The following is a 12,393-nucleotide window of genomic DNA, read 5'->3' as shown; positions in this document are numbered from 1 at the left end:
GGGTCAGCAAAGGGAAGTTGGAGTTGGTTCATTGTACTACTGAAGAGCAGGTTGCAGACATATTTACCAAAGCCTTAAGGCAAAGTAAATTTAAAAAGTTGAGAAGTTTGATTGGTGTTAGAAGCTTGATGAGTTTGGATTAAGGGGAAGTGTTGTAATAATCCAAACTTAAACATAATTGTCGTAATACTGTTAGTTTGTTAGCCTTTGGTTTCTACATTACCTATGTACTGTGCCTTATATAAGGCAATACTCTTTGAATGAGAATATCTCAGTTCTCTCATTTTATGTGCTCTCTTTACCTTTCTCTAAACATCTCTACATACACTCTGATAAATCTTCCCGCACTAACAGATTCACACATCTCTTTCAGTTTTAAGGATCACACATCTCTTTCACTTTTTTTTCTTTTCTCTTTTTTTATTTTTTTATCCTGTGTTATTTACTCTCCTAAGAGTTTCTTACTAAGTTCTAAGCTCATCGAAAAATTTGGAAAATTGAAAGACTTAAACAACACAAAACCGATAAATTTTTAAGGGCAAAAATCTACACGCTTCGGAAGTAATTTTTTTTTTAGTTTCGTCAATTTTTATAATATAATTGTCTTCAAGTACTTTTCAAAATTGACCAAATAAAACAGGCAACGCAAAAGTTATACCAAATGCATTCTATTTTTGTTGATCGTACCAAGTTTTAAGAGAGATATTTTCGAAAAAAAAATGATATTAGTTAAATTAAATATTTTTGGCTTACCTTTCTAATTAATATGAAATTAGTTATCTTTGTTTGTAGTATTTTAGTCAAGATAGAGTTAAAAATTTGTTGCATGCTAAATACAAAAGGTAGGCATACAAGGGACCACATGAGAAAATCCATGGAGTAATGTTAGTTCACAAACTCGTCATTGAAGACTTGAAGCCACCGCCTAATAACACTCTCGTACTTTAAATGTTAGAAACATCTAATATAATTTAAAAATAAAAAATAGATTATATATCATTTTTTTATCTATAATAAATTCATCTCATAATTTCTTTTTGCAACCCTTATTTTCAGCGGTGGATCTCACTTCAACTCAACTCTGTAGTTAGATCTACTCTTTTGGAATAAAGGTATATGAATAGTTGTTTTGTATATTTTTTCACGTATAAAATAAAAATGATGTAAGATTGAAAAATATATTAATGAATGATACTTGATAAAAGATAATATTTTTTAATATCATCCAAACTTATCTATGTCGTCAAATATAGTCATAGAAGTATGCACACTTTGAAAAGTAAAAGATCTAGTATCTACTAATAATTAATAAACAAGAACTTGCATAATTCTTCACTTTTTATGATAAAGAGAAAGAAGCTCAGCTCTTTTTTTTTTGGTATGATAAAACATATATTTGATATAAAATAAAAAATATGAACTAACTTTCTAAAGCATTGTTGATTCATTAGATGAAATCTTAGTGCCACATTATCGACTTTTCACCATGAAAATACATAAATTTCCACAATTAATTATAACAGTTTTTATTCTTTTGTTTTACTTGTTAACTTTATCGGAAAAGAGGTTCATTAAAAAAATATAACATTAGTAAGACTATAAGTCAATCACATAAAAAAATTAACACATTTTAATCTAAAATTTTAAAATAATAAATTAAAGTATTTTTATCTTTTATATAATATTATATTTTCTCATTTGTATCTAATATACTTATAATTTTAAAAACTACATATATATATATATATATATATATATATATATATATATATATATAAATTACTAAAACATGTTATACTTATAAATCATGATATAAAAATTATTTCAGTTATTTGAGAACTAAGTTACCAAATGCTTTCATAATTTGTCTTTTTGTCCGCTTGTCGTTCGGTCTCGCTTCCACAATTTGTCTTCTTGTCTGCTTGTCGTTTGGTCTCGCATCCAACTCTTATGTCCACTCGTACCGTCCGAGAGGAACCTGTCAAAGATTCTCCAATGTCAAAGTCAGTACGGAAACCGTAGGCGATTTCGATGAAACAATAATAAATGTGCAGTGAATGCAACCTAGCTACCACTCGCCTCTGACCTCTATTTATAGTTTCTCGCTATGGACTTGGGATTAGTGAAAGTTATACACGGCCCAACTCCAGCCCAATAGCTCTAATCCTGATTTACCTTAATCCTTTATCTTAACTACCCGGCTTACCGGTCTTGAACGGCCGCCTATGCGATAAACCGACATTACTCCAGGATGGTGAAACGGTCGGTCAGATGACAGCGTGTGAAGTGAATTTCTACGCGAGCAGCCGCCCTCCCATGCTGTTAAGAGTAAGATGGGAGAAATGCTGGTGGTAGGTTGAGTCTCGGGATCGCTACTTGACCGGCCGGTCCCTACGGTACACAAGTCCCCCAAGCCCTAGTGCACGTGGTGCACGTTGGGTTTAAATGTTAGCCGTGGGAGTGTAGGACGTCTGTTTGTAGAACGTCCGCCTCTACTCACGATTGGGCTGAATGGCTTTTCCAGATTTTTTTGGGCCGAATTTATTGGGCTTTCGCTTGCCGATATTCGCAATTTGATTTAGGCGGGAAAACATGTGTCGCATGTCGAGAGGCGGAAGTTGAAGCGGTTTCGCATCTGGATCGTTGATCGTGTTGGCTTTCGACGGCGTGGATGCCTTGACGGTTACCAAGATTTTTCCTATAAATAGGGAGAGGGGCGTTGTTATTTTCACTTTCTCCGTTTTTCTTCAAGCTTAGTATTCATTTTCCCTCAGGTAATACATGGTTGTCGTCCATATTGAGTCTTCTTTCGACTCGTCAGGCAAAAGCAGCGGGAGGTCGGCGGGCGGTGATGGCGAGCGCGACGCTTCTTCGAGCTCAGTGTCGTCCTCATTTTTGGAAGAGTCCGTCCGGTCTCCTGATGAGGAACGCAATTCTCCCAACGACGTGGGTAAGCGGATCATTAACGAGATTCCCATCCACCTACTCAAGGGCGACATCCCTATAGATGGCTCGCCCTTCGAGCCGGACGGTGATGGTACAATAATCACGGAATACGACTAGGCCCCCCATGATGTCATCCGATTCGCTTCAGTGTATGCTACTAGGGAAGATTTGACTTGGAGGGTCAATCGGCTATACATTGTCTCGGATGTGGAGGACTCCATATTGGTTCGGCCGAGGGTTAGTCTAAGGAACGAACGGGTCTTTTATGGGAAGAGGTCGAGCCCGGACGACTTCTTTTTCATGTATGCTAATGTTTTTTATCAACTCTGCGTCCAGGTGCCTTTCACCGAATTTCAGATGGCCGTTCTCCGGGAAGCGAACGTTGCCCCCGCACAACTGCATCCTAACTCTTGGGCGGCCATCCAGGCGTTTTTGGCGATGTGTTTGGTCGTCGGTGTGACCCCAACGATCCCTGTTTTCTTTCACTACTTCGAGGTTCGTTCGCTTCCAAGGGGTGGTTGGGTTTCCTTGAAATCCGTTCGAGATAGGACACTCTTCCGTTCGTTCTCTGATTCGTTTAAAAACTTAGAGAATCAGTACTTAAGGATCATCATCAATGAAGCCGGCCGTCATGAATTCCATGACGCCGCGGGGAATCCCTTGTTCCCCTTTTATTGGACAAGGGATCCCTGAAAGATAAAAGCGTATCCTGTTGGGATGATGAATCCGGTTGACCTAGATGCCGTGCGGACCATCAACGCTCTCCCCCGCTGTCTGTCTGCCCACCGTCTTGGCTGTCGTGTTCGTGGACCCGTCTTCTAAGGCGGCGACTGCTTCAGCCATCCCCCTCGTGAGGAAGAGAAAAGAACATGGAGGCAAGGGGCACAAGGATAAGGAAGGGTCGTCATCCCGGTCGGCGTCCAAAAAACCTCGCAAGGGAAAGGAAGGGTCCTCCTCTCGGCCACTACCGGGCGACGTGTTTAGTCCGACGTTCAGTATGAGCGATCAGACAAAATTCCACATGAGTTCGTCGCCACAGGCTTCGATCGAACCGCTAACTGAGGCGAAATTGACCAACGCTATGTTGGAGATGTCAACCTGGGCGGATTCTCTAGCATGGTATCTGATGGACAAATTTATGATCACCAAATTATGATGTCACAAACTTGTTTTACAATCGGCAAGTATGACCGAATCGTTCAAGTAATAAACTTGGTAAGACCAAGTATCGTTCTCCCAAAGGACTCACGGCCTAGTTTAGTTGTGTGGTTCGTTGATTAGCTAAGACTTAAGAACGAAATATTTAAAGTTTAATATGCAAAACAGAAAATAAACATGTATGCATGAGGTTTTGATCAATGGCAAAAGCAAAAGACAAGCACTTTCAATGAAATATATATATGAATATGTTGTTGGGGGTCAATTTCATCTTATCCACTCTCATATATTTTAGGAATTCAACATTCAAATCATCATTGTTAATGCCATTCTCTAAAGTACCTTTCAAGAAGGCTTCTCCCTAATTACGAGTTCATACAATTCCTAGCATTCCTAATAATTAGTTCATCAAGTGCAGGAGCTTAACGACAACCAATATAATATTGGGAGAGATTCCCCGGATCTAGACTTCCCCGTACGTTCCCGTATCGACAAAATCAATAATCATGCATTGAATGAGTTAAACAAAGCAAGCATTAAGCAAAGAGGAAAAACCCTAACTAATGATGAAAGAAAGCATAAGTCTTAGATTAAGATGCAAGCACAAATTCCATATATGAGAGTTTCAAAAGATTACATTGATTCCCCAACAAACATACAAGGTTTAGTTCACCATATTCATGGTGAACCTTAGATGAACAATAATGAAAGAATGAAAGATAAAACCCTAGAAAGGTGAAGAGGTAGCCTGAGCATCCAAGATCCTCCTTCAAAGGGGTGGAAGAGAGAGTGTTTGCTTTGTTTCTGCCAAAGATACCAACCCTAAGACATCTAGGTCTTTAAATAGGACATAAAAATAATAGAAAACGGGTCCAAGCCCAAACAGATCATAAAATCGCATAAAACTGGCCCAAAACTCGTCTGGTTGGCTTTTTTCGTATTTTGGTTGACTGGTTGACTTTCTTGGTTGACTGGTTGACTTTTCTGGTTTTTGGTTGACTTTTCAGCATTCCAATCATTCGGTACTTCAATTCTTCTTTCAAATCATTCAATTAGCCTACAAAATAAAGGGAATCTTGCACAAAACCATTAAATTCACTTTCAACTCTCTTATTCACAAAACTAAAGCAAAAATATGAGTTCAAGCTAGTTTCTAAGTCTTAAAGGTTGCTTTTGGTATCAATTTTAAGCATAAAAATAACGGTTTTTCAACCGTTATCAGTATCTAAGGGAGTTTGCCGATCGTCGAGGGATCGAAACCGTTCGGGCTGAACTCCTTGCCGAGAAGAAGAACTCTGAGGGTCTTCAGGTGACGCTGCATCAAATGCTTTTGACTCACGATGATTACGATAAAAAGATCGAACAACTGGAGGCTGACCTAGAAAAGGCCAAGAAGGAGTCGGCCGACGCGACCGATCGTTTGAGCCTCACCCGGAAGGATAATGCCCGACTGTTGGAGGAATGTGATCAGTTGAAGGCGATGGTCTCCCGCTAGAAGAAATCAGAGTGCGGACTCTTTCAGACGAATCGTGTTCTGACGGGAGATTTGGCGAAGGCAAATGAGAAGATATCCGAGCTGGAGGCGGGTATTGTTTTCGAACATGAGGAGGGTTTCAACAAGGCCCTCCGTCAAGCGTCCATCTTAGCGGGGATCCAGGAACCTTACGCCTTGGGTTTTGACGTCGAGAAAGATGTTTTTGATGGCGTGCTGGTTGACCTTAATGCTTCGCCTGCCGACGATGAGCTGCAAGAGATGCAAGACCCTTCCAGCGTCGGGGCCGTTGATCAAGGGGTGGAGGTTGAGGTTGTTGATGAGGCGGATGAGGATGCTGATGATTGAACGTTTTCTTTACTTAGTTTAGGGGTTTTTTCTTTCATTTTTTGGTGCTTTCCTTCACGAGGACAACCATCCAACACTTCAATTGGTTTAGGTGTTGGGCGGACCGTCCCGTGCCACTTTTTGTATACCCCTACAGATTAATATAATTTGCTTCTTTGTTTTGCTTATAACAATGCTTTGCCGGTTATTTACGTACTTAAAACATATGTCTTATGATTAATTGAACGATTTATCGCCCGGTTAAGTTGACAATGGTTCCTCTTGGAACTCTATCAACTTGTTTCATAGGTTCCGGACGACAGTGATTCTTTAGGAATAATACTCTGTTCACCGCCCGACCAAGTTGACAGTGGTTCCCAGGGGAACTCTCCGTTCATCAACTTGGGCTTTTGCAAAGGTTCGAGCGGCAGTGGTTCTTCGGGAAGAACTCTCCGTTCACCGCCCGACCAAGTTGACAGTGGTTCCCAGGGGAACTCTCCGTTCATCAACTTGGGCTTTTGCGAAAGGTTCAGGCGGCAGTGGTTCTTCTGGAAGAACTCTCCGTTCGCCGCCCGGCCAAGTTGACAGTGGTTCCCAGGGGAACTCTCCGTTCATCAACTTGGGCTTTTTCGAAAGGTTCAGGCGGCAGTTGTTCTTCGGGAAGAACTCTCCGTTCGACGCCCGGCCAAGTTGACAGTGGTTCCCAGGGGAACTCTCCGTTCATCAACTTGGGCTTCTTTTTAGTTCAATACGTCCATTGGAACGAGTATCGTAGAATTGTCGAAAGAGACGGACGCCCTGTCATTGTATTAATCATCAAAAATAAAACATACAATCAGGAATAACTATTTAACTGAAATAAAATTTCAAATGGGTGGCGTTCCAAGTGTTTGGAACTCATCATCCGTCTGCATGTTGGAGTCTGTAGGCTCCGTTTCCTAGTGCCTCTGTCACTCGGAAAGGTCCCTCCTACTTGGCTGCAAGTTTGCCATGAGTTGTCGTTCGGCGAGCTTCTTCGGTCTTTCTCCATACCAAATTGCCCTCTTGGAAGTTCCTCGGTCGGACCTTGGAGTTATACTTTCTTTCCACCATGCGCTTGCACGCTTCGGCTCTCAATGCCGCCTGATCCCGCCGTTCTTCCAAAGAATCAAGTTCCACACGCAGCTCTTCGTCGTTTGGCTGAAGGTCTTCTATTTGGCGTCGTAATGAGGGTTCCCCTAGCTCGACCGACAACATGGCGTCAGTGTCGTAAGTTAGATTGAAAGGGGTCTCACCGGTCGTTCCATGGGGTGTGCACCGGTAGGCCCACAATACCTCTGGCAACTCGTCAACCTAGGCTTCTTTCCTCTCATAACCGTTTCTTCAACTCGGCCACCACGGTCTTGTTCATGGCCTCCACCTGGCCGTTCGTTTGTGGGTGTTCCACCGAACTGGTGACGTGCTTAATTCCCAAGCTTTTGTAAAACTCAACCAGCTTTTTATCGATGAATTGCCGGCCGTTGTCAGTGATGATTGTTCGAGGAAGACCGAACTGGCATACCAATTTCCAGCAAAATTTTTGAACTTGGGATGCCGTTATAGTCGTCAAAGGTTCGACCTATACCCACTTGGTGAAATAGTCTATTGCCATGAGGAGGAATTTCTTTTATGCCCAGCTTGTTAAGAATGGCCCAACAATATCCATGCCTCACTGAGCGAACGACCAAGGTGATGTTATTGTATGTAAGGTGTGGGGTGGCAGGTGGATGTTGTTGGCGTGGGCCTTGCAGCTAAGGCACTTCTAGACAAATATCTTAGCATCTTCTTCCACTGTCGGCCAGTAGTACCCCGCTCTAAGTATCCGGGCCTTTAAAGTCCAACGTCCAGTGTGGAAACCACAGATCCTGTTGTGGAGCTCGTCCATGGCATATTGTGCTTCTTCTTTTCTGAGGCACTTGAGAAGAGGGATGAAGAATCCTCTTCGGTATAGGTCGTCTCCAACCAGAAGGTACCAAGCGATCTTCTTTGCGTCCGCCGGTTTAATGGGTTGTCCGGCATCCTGTTGGATCATCAGCTTTCGGATCTCTGATCGCCAATCTCCGTCTTTAATGTTTGACACCGTTAGGCATTCGACCGACGGTTGTAACAATACTTGGCGTATGATCGTGTTTAACTGTCCCTTCTCTTTTCCCGAACTCAACTTCGACAGCATGTCCGCTCTTGAATTATCTTCACGGGAGATGTGCCGGATTTCGATCTTGTCGAACAATTTAGCCAAGGCTGTTGCTCGGTGGAAATACCAAAGCAGCTGCCCTTCTTTTACTTGAAAATTACCATTCATTTGTCCCACAACTAACTGGGAATCTGTCCAACATACGACCTTCCGAGCCCCCATGTTTCTTGCCAATTCCAGGCCGGCTGCCAGGACTTCGTATTCTGCCTGGTTGTTGGATACCTTGAACTTAAAGATCAAGGAGTATTCCAACAGGAAACCGTTTGGACCTTCCAGGACTATACCGGCCCCGCTTGTTGTTTTCCCGAATGCTCCGTCGACATACAGATTCCATTCTTCGTTGATCGCCCGTGGCAATTCTGCCACGAAGTCGGCCAAATGTTGAACTTTGATCGATCCCCTCGGTTCATAGCACAGGCCGAATTCTGATAGTTCGACCGCCCAAGCCACCATGGGACCCGCCAGATCCGGTTTCCTCAGTATTTTGGAGATGGGAAAATTGGTCCTGACAATCACCTGGTGGCTTTGGAAGTACGGCCGGAGCCTTCTGGATGCATTCAACAAAGCCAATGCGACCTTTTCTACTTGCAGATATCAAGTCTCGGCATCCTGAAGGGTACGGCTGATGAAGTATACGAGTTTGGGCTCGGGCCGCTCTTGCATCAGCACCGCGCTGATTGCCGACTCCGATACCCCCAAAAAGATCTGTAAATCTTCTCCTGGCGTAGGGCGGTTCATCACCGGCGGGTTCTGCTTCTCGAAGATTCTATCCATCCAGCGTTGATAAGTGGTCCGACGTTCTTACCCCAAATAGGGCGGTGCACTTGGCCAGATTTAATTGCATTCCGAATTTTCTGACTTGGCAAAATATCTCCTCCAAGTCTTTCACATGACTTCGTCTGTCTGTAGAACGGACAACCATATCATCGACGTAGAAGTCCATGCACCGGCCAAGCTGCTTCTCGAAGATTCTATCCATCCAGCGTTGATAAGTGGTCTGACGTTCTTACCCCCAAATAGGGCGCTGCACTTGGCCAGATTTAATCGCATTCCGAATTTTCTGACTTGGCGAAATATCTCCTCCAAGTCTTTCACATGACTTCGTTTGTCTGTAGAACGGACAACCATATCATCGACGTAGAAGTCCATGCACCGGCCAAGCTGCTTCTCGAAGATTCTATCCATCAAGCGTTGATAAGTGGTCCAGCGTTCTTCAAGTTGAAGGGCATTACTTCAAAGCAAAAGTTTGCTTTCTCGGTGATGAAGGTCGTCTTCTCCCGATCCGGCTCATACATTGGTATCTGGTTGTACCCCGAGTAAGCGTCTAGGAAGCTTAACATCCTGTGACCAGAAGCACCGTCTTCCAAAGCGTCTATGCTCGGTAAAGGATGAGAATCCTTTGGGCAAGCCTTATTTAGGTCGGTGTAATCAGTGCACATGCGCCATTTTCCATTGGCCTTCTTCACCATTACCACATTGGCAAGTCATGTGGTGTATGTAACTTCTTTGACAAAACCGACTTCCCTCAATTTCCCAACCTCCTCTTCCACAACTTTTCTCTTCTCCTCGCCCATTCACCGCTTCTTTTGCGCCACCGGGCGCGCTTCTTTGAACAATGCTAGCTTGTGGGACATGATTGAAGGGTGGATCCCAGGCATATCTGCGACTGTCCACGCCAACAAGTCGCGATTTTTCCATAAGACAGACCAAATTTCTTGCTCTAAATTGGGTTCTAGTCCTCGGGCCATCATGGTGATCTAGGACATGTCCTCCCCAATCGACACCGGTTGCGTCTCCCCGAGGGGCTCCAATCGATCCTCGGTGTTCGTCCTTGGGTCGAGGTCGGCCATAGCCACTTCCGAGCCACCCTTTCTTCTTCTTACCTAGCGGGTATGAATCTTCAACCCCGCAGCATAACATTCTCTGGCGGTCTTCTGATCCACTCAGACAGTGCAGATTGTCCCTTTGTCCGAAGGATATTTCATCGTGAGGTGGGGGTGGAAACAATCGCCCCGAAAGCCTTGAGGCACGGTCGGCCCAGCAAGACGTTGTATGAGGTGTTGGCTTCCACCAGCAAGTACCTAACCCTCTTTTCCTCACTATGCCGACTGGTTCCCAACCTTGTGCAAAAATCCACGTATCCTCGGGTGTCTACCCTCTCGCCTGTAAAGCCTACAATCTGCCTGTTGTAAGGGACGATTAGGTCCTCCGATATATCCATCTGCTGAAAAGTTTTCCAATAGAGGATGATCACCGAACATCCTTGATCCACCAGGACTTTGCTCACACCGTACCGGATGATCTCCGCCGTTATCACCATCGGATCATCCTGGTCGGGATCAGGGGCGTGGAAGTCTTCGTCCGAAAACGTGATGGGGGGCATCGTTCCCTGGGGCTTGTCCACTGAGTGAACGAACTGTAGAGCCCGCACATGACGCTTCCGAGCGGACGAGGATGACCGTCCCCCAGCGAAACCACCTGATATCGTGTTAATGTGTCCTCGCAGGGGACGGTCGCGGCTTCTGCTGCGGCTTCTGCTTCGCCGCCTCTCCGATCGTGAGCGGTCGGCCCGATCGTTCCTAGGCCTACCATGCCTATCGGCCTTCCGTGGGCTGGGTCGGTCCATGGGTGCTTGGGGACGGTCAACCCGCACATACTTTTTCAGCTGCCCCGCACGGATCAACTCTTCGATTTTATCTTTCAGGGTTACACGTTCTTCCGTAGTGTGGCCCATGTTCTTGTGATATACGCAGTGCTTATTACCATCCGCCCCTAGCGGAGTAGGTTGTTTCTTAGGGTTCGGGATCAATTCCGCACTCAACGCTTCCCGGAAAATCTTCTCCCGGGGGGCATTCAAGGGAGTATATTGCTGGAATCGGGGTCCCCGAGGCGGTTCTCTCTATCTAAACCCTCCAGGCTTCCCAACCGGACCGCCTGACTTTTCCCCGTCCGTCCTTTCTCCCTTGCTTTCCTGGCTCTCCTTCTTATACGATAATTTCATCTCTTCCACCTTTATTTCGTCTATCGCCCTCTCCCACAGTTCTTCCATGGTTTTGGGGGCCTATCGACAGATGTTGTCTTTAAAAGATCTCGGTTTGAGGGCGGTGAGGATGTAATGTAGGGACAGTTTCAGGCTTAAGCCCTTCACTCGTCGTACGGTCTTCTGATAGCGATCCATGAACGCTCTCAGTGTTTCTTCCTTCTCTTGCTTCAGGGTGATCAACTCAAAGACAGTCATGTCCTGAGTGTTGCTACTGGCAAACTGCCGATTGAACAGGCGGTGCAAGCCGGCAAAGTTATCAATGGAATTGGGAGGGAGAGAGTTAAACCACTCAAGCGCCTCCCCCTCTAGCGACAATGAAAATGCCCGACACCAAATGGCGTCGTTACCTGTTCGGAATGCCATCGCGTTTGAGAAGGTTTTGATGTGGGCCTCTGGGTTTGTAGTTTCGTCGTATATTTTGAATTAAGGTGGGACAAATTGCTCCGATATTTGGACGTCCATGATTGCTTGCACGAAGGGGAGTAGTAGCGTTGACGAGGACTCGGTCTTTACTACTAACTGCTTGTCTCTCGCGCCACTTTCCGCGTGCACGGATTTAGCCTTACTTCCCTCGACTTCCGGCTCTGTGGGTTTCCACGTTTTGTCCGGTCCACTACTATGTTCGGTCTGTTCCTCCATGGCGGCCTTGCCCCTCTCGTTTGTCTTTTCCTACTCTCCCCTCTCGCCTACGCCTTCGCGGGCAAGACGTGCCGAACATTCAGACCTGACGGCCAGGAGCTCCTCCTCATGACGCTGCTGCATTTCGTCCATTTTTTGCTGTAGTATACGAATCATCTTCATTGGGTCGTCCATACTCATGTTTCTCGTGGTCACCATTGGGTCTTGCAAGTAACTCGGCCCCACGGTGGACGCCAAAATGTTTCGATTATTTGGAGACTAAGTTACCAAATGCCTCCACAATTTGTCTTCTTGTCCGCTTGTCGTCCGGTCTCGCGTCCACAATTTTATCCAATATACTTATAATTTTAACACTACTAATATATATATATATATATATATATATATATATATATATATATATATATATATAAATTACTAAAACATGTTATACTTATAAATCATGATATAAAAATTAATATATATCACTATCACTATTTTCTTGGTATTACGGCATATTTTATTATTAACATTGTAATAAAGTTATATTAAGGATATGTTTAAGGAAATGGTTGGGGCATTTGGTTTCTCTAGGAG

The sequence above is a fragment of the Vigna angularis genome, chromosome 11 (genome assembly GCF_016808095.1).
Source record: "Vigna angularis cultivar LongXiaoDou No.4 chromosome 11, ASM1680809v1, whole genome shotgun sequence".
NCBI classification, from domain to species: Eukaryota; Viridiplantae; Streptophyta; class Magnoliopsida; order Fabales; family Fabaceae; genus Vigna; species Vigna angularis.
This window is presented reverse-complemented; position numbering follows the sequence as displayed.